General features: G+C 42.8%; 1 protein-coding gene and 1 pseudogene across 1 annotated transcript in view; both read left to right on the plus strand.

The window, feature by feature from the left end:
• Window positions 1-18,729, plus strand: part of LOC126272493 (sex peptide receptor) — a 3,488,090-nt gene that overhangs the window by 81,966 nt on the left and 3,387,395 nt on the right. The window lies entirely within an intron of this gene.
• Window positions 10,173-10,290, plus strand: LOC126274406 (5S ribosomal RNA; annotated as a pseudogene).

The raw sequence follows: 18,729 nt of genomic DNA on the forward strand, positions 1-18,729 counted from the left end.
GCTACATGACTACCTCGATGTAGTAATTTCAGCAAGTCATGTGAGAAGAGTGGGAGTCGGGTTTCACATTATCGATGTTTCCGGAATCCATTCTGGTTGGCATGGGTCAGGTCATTCTGTTAGTGATCTCTAATTGTGTTTGGGCTCTGAATATGTTCGAAGAACCTCTATGAAGGCGATTTCAAGGATGGAGGACAGTAGTATTGCGGTCCACTTCCACCACCCTTCATGTAGTCGAACGTGATCTGCGCTTTCTTCCTATTACTGGGCTCGGTATTCCGTTGGAAAGATATACGACAGATTATAGTTAGAAGAGAGGCTGAGCTGTGTTGAATTTTAATGACTCCAGCTGCTTCTCAGTACGACTAACACTTACTTAACTCATCTTTTCAGTGGTACGAAGATTAAATTGGGGCAGCTATGCTGGGTTTTTCTATGTAAAGGAGCATTTGAAAGCAGAGTTAAGAATTTAAGCTTTTGTTTTGGTACCTTCAGGTTCAGATCCTACTTCCTTCACTAGGGGCTGGACACTGATGTTGGTGCCACTAAAAGCCTTTACATACGGCCGAAATTTCTTTGTTTTGTGAAAGATCATATGCTAACCTTCTTCTACAGTAGCCATTTCTCTCTTGAGAGACAAACGCGCTTTACTCAGCATCTGTTAGAGATCTCTAATTATTTTTGGGCTCCGAATATGTTCTAAGAACCTCAAAGAAGGCGATGTCAAGGATGGTGGACAATGCTGTTTACTTAGAAGTTTCTTTACAGTAAGTGTATACCGGGTCTATCCCATTACGAACTGTCGCATTGGGCATGTACTCGTGCCTATGCAGTACGTGGTAAACTAATTTCGTAAACTTGAGCTGTAGTTCCTCTACATGTTCTTGCTTCTTTGGAAAGACTGAAGTTCCTTATTGACCTTTGACCATATTGATTTTTTGAGCTAGATTACTGAGCGCTGTTATATATGATAAAATTTGGTCCTTTAGCCGGTCGATCACTTTTGCCACGGTGCTTTCTTCTTCTTCAACTCCACTATTTCCAACCTCATTTCCTTCTAGGTAAAGGTAATCACAACGCTATTATTCAAATAGTGTTCTACTAATTCAGATAATAAATGCTAATGGTACTCTTCAGGATTCAAAGATAGGCCAAGTATTATTCGACAAAAGGAAGCAGGGATCTGCCTGATGTGGGAACAAATTCCGTCACGTGACTAGGTACAGACGAGTTCCAGTTCAAAGGGCTACGCCTCACTACCTCGTAGTGCAAGCATGGGAGGCAATGGCGGTAGCATGATGTTAACGTCATTTGATTTTATTGACAAGTAGCCGTTTCCCCGCGGCTTCGCAGGCGTATGCGTTCAACACATTTACTGCAAACATCTCCTCCTCCCCCCTCTACCTCTTTCTACCGCTTCCTCCCTCTGTCTCTCAGTGCAGGAGATGTGGAATGTTCATTTATTCAAATCAGTAATTGTAAATGGAATACAGATAACTGTCTTTGCAGCGCCGTATGTAGAAAATGGTGCTACTTTGATGGCTATCGTTTTGCTTTTGGAATCTAGAGTACTACTCAGTTAAAAACTGTCTTACGCGCTCCGAACCGTGACAACCTTCCTTTTGCTGTATCGACTGTTTGGGTGTCCCGTCGCCGCAGTACATGTAAGTACTGTCCACTTAATTCGTGTACCACAAGTCTGTCCATCTCCTCGTTCTCCTCCTTCCTGTCCATCTACCCCTTCACCGTTCCTCTATCACCTCCTCCTCACCCCTCTAAATTCCTTTTCTCTGTCCATCTCACCCTCCCTATGACCATCACTCGTTCCCCCCCCCCCCTCTCTCTCTCTCTCTCTCTCTCTCTCTCTCTCTCTCTCTCTCTCTCTCTCTCTCTCTCGCTCCCCCTCTCTCTCTCTCTCCACCCTCTGTCTCTGAGTCCATCTCACACTCCCTCATCTCTATGTTGATCTCCTCGTCCCTCGTTACTCAGTCTCTTGTTATCCTCCTTTTCCTCCCCACACTCTCTGTTCAGCCAAGCCCGTGTACACGTGTAGCCACAGCAATACATGTCAATACTATATACATAAACTCTTGTGAAGCGAAGATGTCAAGAACTGATAACCCTTTCCCTAACATCTACACTACTATTGCAGCTAGGAGGTTCTAACCTTGATCGTGACCGGGCCATATATCTCACGAAATAAGTGCCAAAAAAAAAAAAAACTACAAAGAACGAAACTTGTCTAGCTTGAAGGGGGAAACCAGATGGCGATATGCTTGGCCCGCTAGACGGCACTGCCATAGGTCAAACGGATATGAACTGCGTTTTTTAAAATAGGAACACCCATTTATTATTAAATGTGCGTGTAGTACGTAAAGAAACATGTTTTAGTTGGACCACTTATTTTGCTTTGTGATAGATGGCGCTGAAATAGTCACAAACATGTGGCTCACAATTTTAGGCGAACAGTTGGTGACAGATAGGATTTTTAAATTAGAATACAGAACGTAGGTACGTTTGAACATTTTATTTCGGTTGTTCCAATGTGATACATGTACCTTTGTGAACTTATCATTTCTGAGAACGCATGCTGTTGCAGCGTGATTACCTGTAAATGCCCCATTAATGCAATAAATTCTCAAAATGATGTCCGTCAACATCAGTGCATTTGGCAATACGTGTAACGATATTCCTCTCAAAAGCGAGTAGTTCGCCTTCCCTAATGTTCGCACATGCATTGACAATGGGCTGACGCATGTTGTCAGGCGTTGCCAGTGGATCACGATAGCAAATATCCTTCAACTTTCCCCACAGAAAGAACATCCATCATGTTGCAAGTACATAGCCATTCTGTCATGCAGCGATACATCCTGTAGTAACATCGGTAGAACATAGAAAACCAGCATACATTGCGCCTTTTAGATTGTCATCGATAAAATTGGGGCCAGTTATCCTTCCTCCCATAATGCCGCACCTTACATTAACCCGACAAGGTCGCTGATGTTCCACTTGTCGCAGTCATCGCGGATTTTAGGTGCCCTATAGTGCATATTATGCCGGTTTACGTTACCGCTTTTGGTGAATGACACTTCGTCGCTAAGTAGAAGGCGTCCAAAAAATCTTGTCATCGTCACGTAATTTCTCTTGTGCCCAATGGCAGAATTGTAAACGACGTTCAAAGTCGTCGTCATGTAATTCCTGGTGCAAAGAATTATGGTACTGGTGCAATCGATGTTGATGTAGCATTCTCAACACCGACGTTTTTGAGATTCCCGATTATCGCGCAGTTCGTCTGCGACTGATGTGCGGATTAGCCGCGACAGCAGCCTTAAACACCTACTGGGGCATCATCATTTGTTGTAGGTCGTGGTTGACGTTTCACATGTGGCTGAACACTTCCTGTTTCCTTAAATAACGTAACTGTCCGGTGAACGGTCCGTACAATTGTATGATGTCGTCCAGGGTACCGAGTAGCATACACAGCATACGCCGGTTGGGCATTTAGATCACAATAGCCTTACATCAACACGATATCGACCTTTTCCGCAATTGGTAAACATTCCATCTTAACACGGGTAATGTATCACGAAGCAAATACTATCCGCACTGACGGAATGTTACGTGATACCACGTACTTACACGTTTGTGGCTATTACAGGGCCATCTATCACAAAGCGAAAAAAGTGGTCCAACGAAAACATTCATTTTTTTACGTACTAAACGAATATGTAATAAAAATGGGGGTTCCTATTTACAAAAAAGAAAAAAAAACGCAGTTGAAATCCTTTGACCTAGCGGGCCAACCACAGCGCCTTCTGGTCCCCCCCCCCCCCCCCCCAAGCTAGTTCTTTCGTTTGTTTATTTCGTGAGATATTTGGCCCGATCACAATCAATGGACCACCCTGTATAAACTGATCAATTTCAACCTGTGGGATATGGTTTTATGGGAGCCATAACAAACTAGTCGTTCTGTGTGTAGGTGACGATTACGTATTTTTCTTAAGGCTTTCTCCATTAGATTTTTACAAAAGGTGAAGAGTCAGAATTGAAGCAACGAGTAGTGTATTAGGACTGGCGTAGCTCCACACACCTAACAACACTGTGAATACATGATTATAGTGGCAGTGTGCACGGAGAGTGCGCAAACAAAAGTGCAGGGAAGTGTGTAAGTGTGCTACGCAGTGTGTTGGCTTATAGACCTGTAGTAGTGAGTGACAGGGCTCATTTTGTTAGACTATCGGCATGTACGGTGTTAATTCCCCCCTCCTGCCTCTTGAATGTAAGGGCCACACTACTGTCAACCTGGACAGACATTCATTTCGCTTTTGCCGGGCATAAATTAGTTTCATGCTGGTTCCTATTCTCCACATTCCGAGGGCTGTATTCAAGATCTACAGAACCTGTGATATGGGCCCTACAATGAGTTTTGTGATAGATAAACCCCACAAAATAGCGCTGTAGAGCAATTTTTCTGTTTGAAATCTCTATGACAGTATCTAAGGTTTATTATTTAATTACATAAAACTCTAATGCACAGTTTATGATTCAGTTCATCGACGAGACTGAAAGTGGCAACTACATTTAAGCTTTAACCTGTGATTACATAATTCCTAACTCCCTGAAACAATCCGCTATACTTGAAATCTGGCACACAAGAGAACAATAATGCGATGATTACTTTTAGTGAATATGCGTCAGGGAACTAACTTTCTCATAGCGGAAGAGAATCATTGAACGGCTATTAAAAATAAGTTAAGCTCAGATAAATAGAGCCCATACTCTTTACAACCGATCTAATTCATTTTTTCATAATCATTGTTTAGTGAGGCCTTGTGAGGATTTTAGAATAATGAGCAGACGAGTGGAAATGGAAATGTCTTGTGGCTAGAGCCTCCCGTCGGGTGGACCGTACGCCTGGTGCAAGCCTTTTGAGTTGGCGCCACTTCGGCGACTTGCGTGTCGATGAGCAGACTAGTGAAAATAATTCAGATAAAACATGTGTAAAAGGAAAACTGAATGAAAATTGGTACGGTGTTCAGCAGACGGGAATGAAACCACGTGCGTAAGATAAGAGGCGGTCATAAAAGAAGTACGACCTTATTATCTCAAAAGTAATCACCGTAGCGTAGGCGAAATAACAGGCACGAGACCTCCGGGAAAGGCATGATGACTTTGCTTTTTAACTGAAAGGACCCACTGCTCATTGACTTTCAGGAGCTTCCTCTTCCAGCGAAGAGTTTCACACCTGAGTACAATCATGGTTCTGCACCAACCGCAAGTATTTTGCCCTGAAGCCATTTACCGTCTTGCCTCAGGGTGGGATAAGTGTGTTAACAATTACGGCGACTACTTTTGAAATAATAAATCTGTGTCGTTTTATTTTGAATGACCCTTATACATACAATTGTCTTTCAGTGGACAACGTTTTTTTGCAGAATCATACATTTACAAGAGACAGAAAAATAATCACCTATTAATACAAACTCGTGTAAATCAGCGAGTGGCAAGAGAATAAGGGAAGCAACTTGTGTATTCAGACAGTTGATCCCTGCATGTTCTAATCAAGATGCGATTTGAGCAAGGAACACACAAAATACAGCTACAAAATACCACACATAGATAAATCAGTAAGAATGTATGAAGCAACCAAGTTTAATCTGTATTTAACTCAAAGACAATACTTCGCTCTCCAAAGTAAATACATAAATGAAATTAAAAAAATTAGCCTCGGAGCGAAAGCTTCAAATAATATTGTTAGCTTATAGGTGTATGCCTAAAGGTCATGCTAATGAAGGTAATTATAGTATCTTCACAGCTCAGTTGTCTTAAAATATTTCTTTCAATACTGAGCGAAGACGGCATGTCTAATCTGTCTTCTACGGGGTGGGGAAAATAAAACTGTCCCGGAGAACAGAGTGCCCGAATACAACAAAGAAACACAGCAAAAGAAAGGAAATATAGTACTAAGCTGGCTATAGCCGGTACTGAAAGTCCATCATTCAGTTCTTGCCACTTTTGGGCCCTGGTCAGGAAGTTGTTGAATGCGGATCGACGCTGGAGTGCTGGAATTTCTGCAGTCTCAGCCGAAATGTTTTGCTGCAGTTCTTGAAGATACGAGGATTGTAGCGATACATATTAAACTTCGTAGGCCTCACGTAAAGTAATCACACACTGACCAACCAGACTGACCTCTGCTAACAACCGTCAGGCTTGAAGATTTTGTATAAGAGCGCTCTAATGTTAGACCGGCTATAGGTGCAGTTGCTCCATCCTGATGCACGTAGGGAAAGGTCTTTCCTTCCACTGTTAATGCTGCTATAAATGGTTTCAAAAGGTAGACAATATAACGCGCGAAGTCAGTGTCTCAAGAAAGATGGGATCAGATATTCGTCGTGCTTTCACTGGTCACCAAGCCCAACCTTTGGATCTCTCAAAGAGTTTCGTGGAAGTTCTTCGGATTCTGCGATGCCCAGAACCCGTGATTCTGAGAACTGACAAAACCACTCAGTTGAAACGTAGCTTCATCAAATAAAGAGAACGGATACATGTGCAGGTCATTCATTGTTATCTCAGTGAACCGCCACTCACAAAACAGGATGTGCTGAGGAGCGTCTGCTGGTTTTATGCAAGAACTGACACTCGGTACAGATGCATGTGCAGGTCAAAGTGAAGTATCAGTCCGCATGATGGACGTGAGCTGTGAGGAGTGGCCACGCGGTTTAAGGCGCCATGTCACGGGTTGCGCGGCCTCTCCCTCGGGCACGGGTGTGTGTTGCTCTTAGCATAAGTTAATGTAAGTAGTTTGTAAGTCTAGGGCCCGATGACCTCAGCAGTTTGGTCCCTTAGGAATTCATACATATTTGATAGACGTGATATGCAGGTCTCTTATGACAGGCGTTGGATTGATTTGGTAAGTCTCTGAAGCATTTTATGGTGAACTCCTGTCATATTTTCCGGTGTGCGGGCACGTTTGGGAATGTTTTCTGTCTTGTTCGAAACAGATCCTGTTTGGCGCCGTTTTCGGAGTAAGCGTTGCGTGTCACTCTTTATTGGCACTTTGACACTATTAAACTTTTCGGCAAACAATTGATTACACCATTTCCACGAATTTGTTGTCACGTAACTTTCTGAAACGGACACCCGCTGCTGCTCCGTGGGTACCATCGTCTCCTTTGCAATTCTCGACACACACACACACACACACACACACACACACACACACACACACACACATAGTCTGGACGTCTTTAATTTTCCCCACCCTATGGTATAAAATGATGATCTTCCGTCTGTTTTGTGACAGTTACGACCTTAGAGCGATCTAAATTTTAGTTACACGTCTTTGACGTTTCATATTTCCTGCAAAATTCGAAAAAAGACTTTCAGCAAAATACATAACATTTCAAGTCGCCAAAATTCCATTAATAATTCTTTCATAAATTGAAGTACCGCAGCTGTAATCGGTTGCCGCCGGCAATGTGACACCAGAAAGGGCAATGTCGATAGCTGAAGGCAGACTTAACTCACGTCAGCTTACTGACAAATTCAGCTGAACGGAACAATTACTTCTAGGCCTACATGAATATTTGGGGTTTATTTGTGGTGTAACCATGGCCTTGCAGTTGTATAAGGCCTTTGCTAGCTGTGACGTAACTCGTGCGCTTTTTCTTTGTAGGCCTACAAAATTGTCATCTTGCAGAATTCTTAAAACACCTGAACGGCAGTCATGATCACTTTTCGTTTGCGACGAAAGTGGAGATAGATGATTCATTTCTCTTTCTTAACGTCCTTATTCACCGGAAAACGATTGTACATTTCAGCCACAATGTTTACAGAAAACCTGCAAACACCGATCGGTATCGAAACGCTATTATCCACAACCATTCGGCACAAAACGTGACGTTCTGAACACCCTCGTCCATCGTGCTAAAGGGGTCTCAGATGCAGAGAATCTGTCACTAGAAGTAAGCCACTTCCGAAAAGTCTTCCGGGAAAACATCTACAATCACCCCCAGGTATCATAGGCTATCTCTGGTGAGAGACGCTGGAAAATCAGCAATGAAGAAGAGAGCAAGAGACTTGCGATTTGCCTTTCTATGGCACATGGTCGAGAAAGATTAGCCGGCTCCTGAAGAGGCAACATCTCATCAGTGTTCAGGCCCCTAGCAAAAATGACAGATAATGAGGTCTGTTAAGGACGATCTAGGGCTTAAAATGGCTAGAGTGCACAAAATACTATGTCAGTGTTGCTGCTACTACGTCTACCCAACAGTACGCGTTGTGAAGAAACGCCGAATGGTAAACTAAAGGTGATAACGGCCACACTATCCTGGAAACCGGGTCCCGGTAGAACATACATTAGAAAATCGACACCGAATTCTGTTAAATGAAATGTCATTTTGACGATGAAGGGATTTTGGATCAACGTTATGAAAGAAGCGGTAGAAATAGAAATATCTGAAAACACTATCAACTAGGACAATTTGCACAGCCTGCGATCCGGCCTTCGCGAGGTTGAAGCGGGCGCGACCGACACGGGACGGAAACTACAGCAGTTGGCGAGGAAGAACGTCCTAGTGACCTAACAGCCAGCACCGTGAATAATGGCGACGCCACAGCGTCAAGGCTGAGGAGAGCTCGGTCGAAAGCTCGTAATATTTGAAGTACCTGACGTGGCTAAAAGCCCGAGAAGATTTTGTTTATTCATGGTTTATGGTTTTAAATTGTTTGTTCTCAGGTTTATTAAAAATTTAACCTGCCTAGTACAAGCTGGTTTGTTCCTTATGGTACATAAACATAATACCGAATCCTTTGTTTAAAATTTCTTGCTATTTGGAGAGTAATTCGAAATGCCATTGGTTCATTATAGCAGGTGTCGTGGTGCAGTCTGACAGAAGAGTAAGCCCAAGTGCGTTGTTGTTTGATGAAGGCTAATAGCTTTATTTTCAGATGACCAAATTTATTGTGTTATATGAGGTAAGGATGCCCATGTGAAAGCTACCTATTGAATCTGGTTTTCTGTGAACGAAATCCAAGCCGTTCCCAGCGGCACATGTCGTATTATGTTATCGTCTACATTTCTATACTGTTTTCTTTTGCCACCTGAAACTGGTTGCTGAAGACTGTTTTACTAACGGATCGTATTTTCTTAAACTGGCAATTTGTTGCTGATTCTCAATCATTTTATCGTTTCGTTCTTAAAATCATAATTAATTAGTTTTATTATTGCTGTAATTGCAGCAGCTTACAATCATCCTTCGTTTAATAAAACTCTTTGAAAAAATTGTTATATTAGGTGTATGTCTTTAATTAACTGATCTTTGAGATAGTCATTGTGCACGTTATTCATCCAGACCCTGCTCTAAAAGTTTGTCGTACAATGTGTAGCAACTGTGTAGCTTTCTGTCAACGTATGAGGAGTAGACAATTTGACATACTCAGCAGCGATCTGTCTCAAACCGAAGCACGACCTCCTGCCTGAAAAAAATTTAGCCCAGGTTTCAGTGGAAGAAGCAGAAGACGGTCCCGTCACATCTGTGAGCGGGCAGCACAGCGCTGTGTGTTTGCAGAGCTGGCAGGCAGCTGGCTGCTCTGTCAAACGCCTTACCTCGTTACCGCTCGAGTAAGCACTTGACTGCCGCTCAAAGGGAGCGTTTCCGATGTTTCGGAGCGCGGCAGGGCCAGCACAGCTCTCGCCGGCCGCCTGTTTGTCGCTCAAGACCAGCGACACGACTCGCACTTTATAGTAGGGCGATACTGAACCAAGTACTACGTGATGTATCCATACGACCACTCCAGGAGTGGTTGACAGGAGTTCTGTGTGAGCACAGGCGCCGCAGGATTCCTCAAAACAGAATGACAGTTAGGTGCCAGTGAAGTTGTTGATGATATTAACGAAGGAACTTGTGAAGCAAGCAGACTAATTACAACATAGTAGAACGTCGTGTTCCCCTCGGCACATACACCGTAATGCCCATCTCGTACGGCCAGTGTTGATACGAACAGCGACATGTAGTGTAGCGGGAAAAACGTTTACGCAGATGTTGTTCGGTGGTTAAGAAGTGGTGTTTTCACTTTAGTAGACTTGTGTTATGCCGTTTTCGTTTAGGTAGAAAATGTAAGGTACGTACAATGTGTGGCATTTAGAATTGTCGTTTCCCTTATAAACCGTTGCCAACGGCCTTGCCGCAGTGGTAACTCCGGTTCCCGTCAGATCACCGAAGTTAAGCGCTGTCGGGCTGGGCTAGCACCTGGATGGGTGACGATCCGGTCTGCCGAGCGCTGTTGGCCAGCGGGGTGCACTCAGCCCTTGCGAGGCAAACTGAAGAGCTACTTGCTCGAGAAGTAGCGGCTCCGGTCCCGTAAACTGACACACGGCCGGGAGAGCGATGTGCTGACCACATGCCCCTCCATATCAACATCCAATGACACCTGTGGGCTGTGGATGGCACAGCGGCCGGTCAGTATCGTTGGGCCTTTATGGCCTGTTCGGACGAAGTTTACATTTTTAGTCCTACGAAACTGTTAGGGAATTGCACAAAGTTTGTCATATATACCAATGTTAGTAGATGTAGCTGCACTAACACTTGAAGACTACTGCTGGCGTGCGAGCACACAAGAGGTGGTTTCCTGGGCACTCATGTAGCCAACGGGCTGGTGTGCTTATTCCTATCTTTTGCATATAGTTGTTCTTTCTTAAAATCTAGTCTCAATATTTCTTAGTTATGTGAATAGTACATTTTATGAATATAAAAGTATTTCTAGCCTGTGAACTGATACAAAGAAATAATAACTCTTATAACAAATTTTTTGTTACACTGTGTAAACTAAAACCCGCTATAGATGATAAGCCGAGAACTTTAATAAGTGCAGCAATAAGCAAGTAGTAGCACAGGAACTGATAGAGAATTCGGTCCTGGTCTGGGCACATTTTGTTACACTCTCTACCTCTCTCCTTCCACTACACCTAAGTTACTGTCTTTTCTATGAAGAAAACCGTCTACATCGACAAAATTCATTTATTACGTTTCCGACTTTGCCATCATCAGATAACTGCAATTAGTATGAAAGGAAGTCGTAGTGACAGGTGATGTAAATTTTAAGAACATAATTTTAAAATGTTCACTCTCTAAAAAGACTGGAAATTGCGAAACAAGGTTTAGTATCAGTGTTAAATTCTATACATATCCCTGCTGTTATTCAGTCTATACATTGAAGAAGCAGAAATAAGACCAAGGAAATCAAATTTGACGGAGAAGTTAAAACCTTGAGGTTTGCCGATGACATCGTAATTTTCACAGAGAAAGCAAAGGGCTTGTAAGAGCAGCTAAACGGAAAGGACAATCTCTTCAAAGGAGGATATAAGATAAACTTCAATTAGAATAAAACAAAGATAGTGTAATATAGTCGAATTAAATCAGGTGATGATGACGGACTTAGATTAAGAAATGATACACTAAGAGCAGCTGAACTTCGCTATTTTGGCAGAAAAAATATATTGAGAAGAAAAAAAACGTAAACTGGAATTGGCAAGAAAAGCGTTTCTGAAAAAGAGAAGTGGCGACTTTAAATTAAAATGTTGGAACATATTTGCTGAAGATATTTGTCTGAAGTGTACCCTAGTGCAACATCGACGATGAACAGTTCAGACAAGAACAGAAGAAACGCTTTTGAAATTTGGTGCCCAGCTTGACTAGATGAAGAGATCTGTTAATAAGAAAACTTATAAAACATCAGAAAATGATCGATTTAGTTCAAATGTTCAGATGGCTCTGAGCACTATGCGACTTTAACTTCTGAGGTCATCAGTCGCCTAGAACTTAGAAATAATTAAACCTAAGTAACGTAAGGACATCACACACATCCATATCCGAGGCAGGATTCGAACCTGCGACCGTAGCGGTCGCTCGGCTCCAGACTGTAGCGCCTAGAGCCAGGCGGTGTGGCCGAGCGGTTCTAGGCGCTTCAGTCTGGAACCGCGTGACCACTACGGTCGCAGGTTCGAATCCTGCCTCGGGCGTGGATGTGCGTGATGTCCTTGGGTTAGTTAGGTTTAAGTAGTTCTAAGTTCTAGGGGACTGACGACCACAGATGTTACGTCCCATAGTGAGTGGAGCCATTTGAACCATTTTTTTTTGTAGCGCCTAGAACCGCACGGTCATTCCAGCCGGCATCAATTTAGTGTTGCAGGTAAGAGTAACAGGTAAAAATTGTAGAGGGAGACGAAGAGATGTATACGTAAGATTATACTCGAATTTGGAACGCAACAAATACTCTGCGCCAGGAGTGTATAAAACAAATTGCAACGGCTATGACACGTTTTATGTAGGAAACCAGGGAGGAAATTTATTACAAGATATATGGACCACTCCTGTGTTGGGAGTGCTAGCGTATTGACGACGCACTGAAAAACGGAGAAGTTAGGTCAAATAAGTAAGAGCATGGAAGTGTTGCATTGATCTCCAAAGAGAGGAACCTTAAATACGCTGGAGGACCTGGAACATTTACCCAAAACAAGGATCAACAAATAATCTTAAAGGAAGGAAGTGAATGTAACCCTAACTGGATTTTTGATATTTTTCGAGAACTTCTAGCCTGTGGTACGCTGAGTATGGCGTGCTCCCACTGTTGAGTGGGCCACCCTTCGCCTCGCCTGTTCTGGGCCGGCGTAGCTGCCGCTGCTTGAGTGGCAAACAGCCTGCCGTGGGGAAACAAATTGCTGGTTCTTCTCCAGGATGAAATCAGATGTTCATAAAGAATTGCTTCATGTGATTGAAGACATTTTCCTAGCGTAAACAGTATTCCATAAAGTTTCGGGACTGCAGCCAGATGAGTTCATGCCACGATATTTCGGCTGACAACCATGCAGCCATCCTCCGGCAAGTGTTTTGCACTGAAGACTGCTATTTCACATCGCCAACAATATACAAAAAATTTGCGCGAGGACACAAGCGCAAAGGCAGCCGCTGTATGAGGACCTCTGAGTTTCGCGCCCTCTTCGAATATTGCTTCACATACAGCGTACAGGCCCATTCTTAATTGGAGTATTACGTGTTCGCTTGCGGAGCTAATATTCAAATTAATGAAATTAACTCTCGTTAGACGTGTCATTAGTCATAACCCTACTGCTACTATTATAATTTAATATGCTTTTACCAAAATATCTGAAAACCCTGTCCCTGTGTTGCCATGTATAACCCTCTTACTTAATTTAGTTTAGTTTCCTATTAAGCTACACTATGGGAGGATAGTCCTGTTAATAGAAAAAGCTAACCAATAGAGCTAATCTTTTTACAGGATTTGACCGTGTGTTGTGTCTAATGGATAAGTAAATCAGACTATTCAGGTCTTTTCCGAAGATCTTACCCGGCGGTTAGAAGAAACGCAATATGAATAGTATTTTACTGAAGCTAGGACAACTCGGTTCAAAGTTCATTTACTGGTTTAAGATATGTACTAACGGTCTCCAGCCTATCAAAATAGTGAAGTATTGGAAAAGTGGAAGTACTAATTTTGGCTACTTTCTTGTTACTGTTTGAGCTGCTTCTTTATTAAATATTACTCCATGTAAACAATATTGGACTACGTCCTTATACATTACGTTTTTAAAAAAGAAAAAACCCAATAGATATCTTCAAGTAAACTAAAAAAAATTGGCCAGGGGATCTTTAGAAAAGCAACTTTCCTTAATCAACAAACTTAAATATTAAAATGCTTAGATACTAAAGCACACAGTTTTCATACTGAACATATCACTTCAAGGAAACCATTTTCTAACTGCAATTTGTTTTCAAAAGCCATTACTCTTTGAATTAACTCTGAATAGACATTTAACAGATTTTAATAAATTGGCTTCACTCCGATTCAGTTTTATGTAAACTGTCTTTTACTACAACACTTTGTAATAGTTAACAAAACAACTGTCTTTTACTACAACACTTTGTAATAGTTAATAAAACTTACAACACAAGAACAGTTTCACTTTATTTCTCTGTAATGTACAGAAGCATGGACCTTTTAGTACTCTAAAATACTCGTTACGCCTTTCAGTGAAACAATTAAGAAAACTTTTTACACAAAAAATTTAAAATGATGCCTCTTTATATTAACTTGGCACTTCACTAGTCTGTAAAACAGAATACTCGGATTAATCACACACCAGGAAGGAACTGTGTATAGGTGTAAGATTAGGATGAATTAACAGGGTGAACCAGTTTCTTTAAAGTTCAAGAATGGTTATTGGCTGTAGGCTTGCGTGAGACGAACAATTGCGACGGCTACACTACCCTCAGTACGGTCTGCAATTATCTTGCTGCATGAGCTCAATTTCTATTCTTGGCGTCGTTCAGTTTTAAATACAGTAGTCCTACAACTCGCAGTTACGCCGTAGACCGTTGGCAGTCCTCAACCGAGGCATTTTTGGGCATTTTTTGGCAAATTTGAGGCAAAGCTTCCCCCCCTTCACAAGGGTTTTGCCTCAATCGCTGCTGCCTGCGGATTGTGTGACTTAGTTCCCACGCTTGCTCTAGATAGCGCGCCAATTCATTCTTGTCACCTTTTCCACTCCATAGACACTTTCGTTTTAAACAAAAGCACACTGGCTTTTACATAACACCTATTTCTTATCCTGTTCCTAAGCGTGACCATTTCTTAAACTGTCAAATTTGCATCAACATGAACAATTTATACACACAAACATTTTAAAATACAAAATGTCACCAGTAAATTATTTGGCGTAGTAAACAATTTACGTAGTTTTATACTTACTTTCCTCACAAACAATACAAAGAACTTCGGCCTCCAGTATAACACACTTTACATCTGTAGAAAATATAGTTTCGATATGTGAAAATTTTAAAGTATAAAATTAGAGAAATAGTGTTGTAATAGAATGTTTTCATTCTGACGTAGCTAAAAAAATTACAGGGTCCCATATCTTATCCAGTTGGAAGCCTCCATCACGATTAACCGAATCTTCGCCAATCGTACACTCCTGGAAATTGAAATAAGAACACCGTGAATTCATTCTCCCAGGAAGGGAACACTTTATTGACACATTCCTGGGGTCAGATGCATCACATGATCACACTGTCAGAACCACAGGCACATACACAGGCAACAGAGCATGCACAATGTCGGCACTAGTACAGTGTATATCCACCTTTCGCAGCAATGCAGGCTGCTATTCTCCCATAGAGACGATCGTAGAGATGCTGGATGTAGTCCTGTGGAACGGCGTGCCATGCCATTTCCACCTGGCGCCTCAGTTGGACCAGCGTTCGTGCTGGACGTGCAGACCGCGTGAGACGACGCTTCATCCAGTCCCAAACATTCTCAATGGGGGACAGATCCGGAGATCTTGCTGGCCACCTTCTAGAGCACGTTGGGTGGCACGGGATACATGCGGACGTGCATTGTCCTGTTGGAACAGCAAGTTCCCTTGCCGGTCTAGGAATGGTAGAACGATAGGTTCGATGACGGTTTGGATGTACCGTGCACTATTCAGTGTCCCCTCGACGATCACCAGAGCTGTACGGCCAGTGTAGGAGATCGCTCCCCACACCATGATGCCGGGTGTTGGCCCTGTGTGCCTCGGTCGTATGCAGTCCTGAATGTGGCGCTCACCTGCACGGCGCCAAACACGCATACGACCATCATTGGCACCAAGGCAGAAGCGACTCTCATCGCTGAAGAAGACACGTCTCCATTCGTCCCTCCATTCACGCCTGTCGCGACACCACTGGAGGCGGGCTGCACGATGTTGGGGCGTGAGCGGAAGACGGCCTAACGGTGTGCGGGACCGTAGCCCAGTTTCATGGAGACGGTTGCGAATGGTCCTCGCCAATACCCCAGGAGCAAGTGTCCCTAATTTGCTGGGAAGTGGCGGTGCGGTCCCATACGGTACTGCGTAGGATCCTACGGTCTTGGCGTGCATCCGTGCGTCGCTGCGGTCCGGTCCCAGGTCGACGAGCACGTGCACCTTCCGCCGACCACTGGCGACAACATCGATGTACTGTGGAGACCTCACGCCCCACGTGTTGAGCAATTCGGCGGTACGTCCACCCGGCCTCCCGCATGCCCACTATACGCCCTCGTTCAAAGTCCGTCAACTGGACATACGGTTCACGTCCACGCTGTCGCGGCATGCTACCAGTGTTAAAGACTGCGATGGAGCTCCGTATGCCACGGCAAACTGGCTGACACTGACGGCGGCGGTGCACAAATGCTGCGCAGCTAGCGCCATTCGACGGCCAACACCGCGGTTCCTGGTGTGTCCGCTGTGCCGTGCGTGTGATCATTGCTTGTACAGCCCTCTCGCAGTGTCCGGAGCAAGTATGGTGGGTGTGACACACCGGTGTCAATGTGTTCTTTTTTCCATTTCCAGGAGTGTATTTCCACCGATTCCTTAATAACTGAGTCCCAGAGAGATCTTGTCGGGACCAAGATTTCCTTCGTAAAAGAATTCTTTAAATGTCCTGCATTTCTTTCGAACACGCCTTCGTATATCTGTCTTTTTATGAGGACAGGCAAGCAGAGTACTTATGAAAGATAATAAAATTTGATGGCAGCGTTTCACACACTAGCGCCGCCTGTCGGCTAGAACATATATATGCGTATGTTTTTGAGCCATTTGTTGGGTGTCTCCCCGATTACGTACAGATTTTAGTACTGACACTGTACTTTGTTTTGCAAGATCCAAGCTATATGTATGTGAAACTTTTACACCTTTTTTATATTTTTGGAGCTTAATGATGCACAACAAATCCGTGACACTGTATCTTTCATCTTAATCGTATATATCTGCTGATGGCAGACGAAACGTCAGAATAAATAAAGACTTTTATTTAGGCATCCAAACGGTTTTTTTTGATAAAATGTTCGTGTTTCCTTTATTAATAAGTTTACGCTATCGCCACTTTGACATCCACAGTTACCAAAGTTATAATATTAATAATTGTAATAATAATAACAATAACAATAACAATAGTAATAATAATTTGTTTTAATACTAGGTGATTGAAATGGAGAAGGAAAGGGAGTACCAAAATTTTGGGACCAAAATATGACAATGAAAAATGAAAATAAAGAGGTAATAAAAAAGTTTATAAAATTACAGAACGAATGTTACACGTAGTGAGGAAAGAGAGAGATGTAGTCTATGAACACGCGAAAAGTCTAGATGAGAAAAGCACAACAAAAATAATTTTTAAGCTTTTTGGCACATTCCCAATGACATCAATGAAGGGGATGATAGGAGCTAAAGCAAACCTCAGAGAAGTGGAAATGACCTGAGGAAAAAATAGGAAGAAGACAAAAGTTCGGAGGAAAAGCAAGAAAGTTCAAGGGCTTCCAGGAGTAAATAAAGAGATAGAGACATGGCAAGATGAACAGAAGAAAGAACATGGGGAAAAATGGAAACTACTGGAGAGAAAGAATGGACAAAAGAAATAAAACGTACGTTGTTTGAAGTTAAAACAAAGAGAAAAAAAATTAGGTGACGCAGTGGTTTGTACACTGGGCTCATATTCGGGAGGATGAAGATTCAAACCCGCGCCCGGCCATCCTGATTTAGGTTTTCTTTGATTTCGCTAAACTGCTTCAGGCAAACGCCGGGATGGTTCCTTTGAAAGAGCATGACCGACTTCTTTCCCACCCTTACCTAATCCGATAGGACCAATGACCTTGCTGCGTGGTCCACTCCCCCAAATCAACCAACAAACCAACCCAAAAAATCTTACTTCAATACTTTTGACGATATCAGAATTTACACAATATAAACTCGAAGTGTGCATTCGACACTATCAGTAGGTCACTTCGAACTAGGGTGGTGAGCACATGTCTGCTAACTATGGCTTTGCGATCGTGCAAAAGAAAGGAATGTTGTTCCTTTGAGTCGTTTCCGACTACATTTGGGGAATTAGTTTTTTCTATGACTTGTTGTCAGTTAGAATGGCTTTCCCTTCTTGTCTTCGCTTACTAAGTTTTCTGCTGTTTGTTGATCCCAAATGTGGACTCTCCACTCATGTTGGATGTGGGTTACAGTAAAAAAAGTCTGGTGGTACATCGCCAGCCTCGTTGATTCTACACACCAATTTGAATACTAATTCACCCATTGATTTTAAAAACTCATATGGAATGTTATCTTCTCTTGTTCTTTAGCCGGCCGGGGTGGCCGAGCGATTGTAGGCGCTACAATTTGGAATCGCGCGACCGCTACGATCGCAGGTCCGCATCCTGCCTCGGGCATGGATGTGTGTGCTGTTTTTAGGTTAGTTAGGTTTTAGTTGTTGTAAGTTCTACGGGACTGATGACTTCAGAAGTTAACTGCCATAATGCTCAGAGCTATTTCATTTCTTGTTCTTTATTTGATTTTCCAGAACTCTTTTAACTTTTAACTCTGATACTAGATCCCCTATATCTTTCTTAACGGTTCAGTACCTTCCTATATCATTTTGTTTCTTCCCTTCATAGAGGCCTTTCATGTGCTCTTTCCACCTATTCGCTCTTCTTTCAGGGTTTAACCTTGGAATTCCCATTACTCTCTTCATCTCACCATCGTTGCTTTGAATTTCACCGCAGATTGTTTTTACTTTTATGTATGCTATGTTAGTTCTTCTGAGAATCGTATCTTTTTCGATTTCTTTATATTTCTCCAGCACCCGTTTAGCATTTGCTGCTCTACGCTTCCTGTTTATTTCGTTCCTACGTGTTTTATATTTATGTAATACT

The sequence above is a fragment of the Schistocerca gregaria genome, chromosome 5, assembly GCF_023897955.1.
Source record: "Schistocerca gregaria isolate iqSchGreg1 chromosome 5, iqSchGreg1.2, whole genome shotgun sequence".
Classification (NCBI taxonomy): Eukaryota; Metazoa; Arthropoda; class Insecta; order Orthoptera; family Acrididae; genus Schistocerca; species Schistocerca gregaria.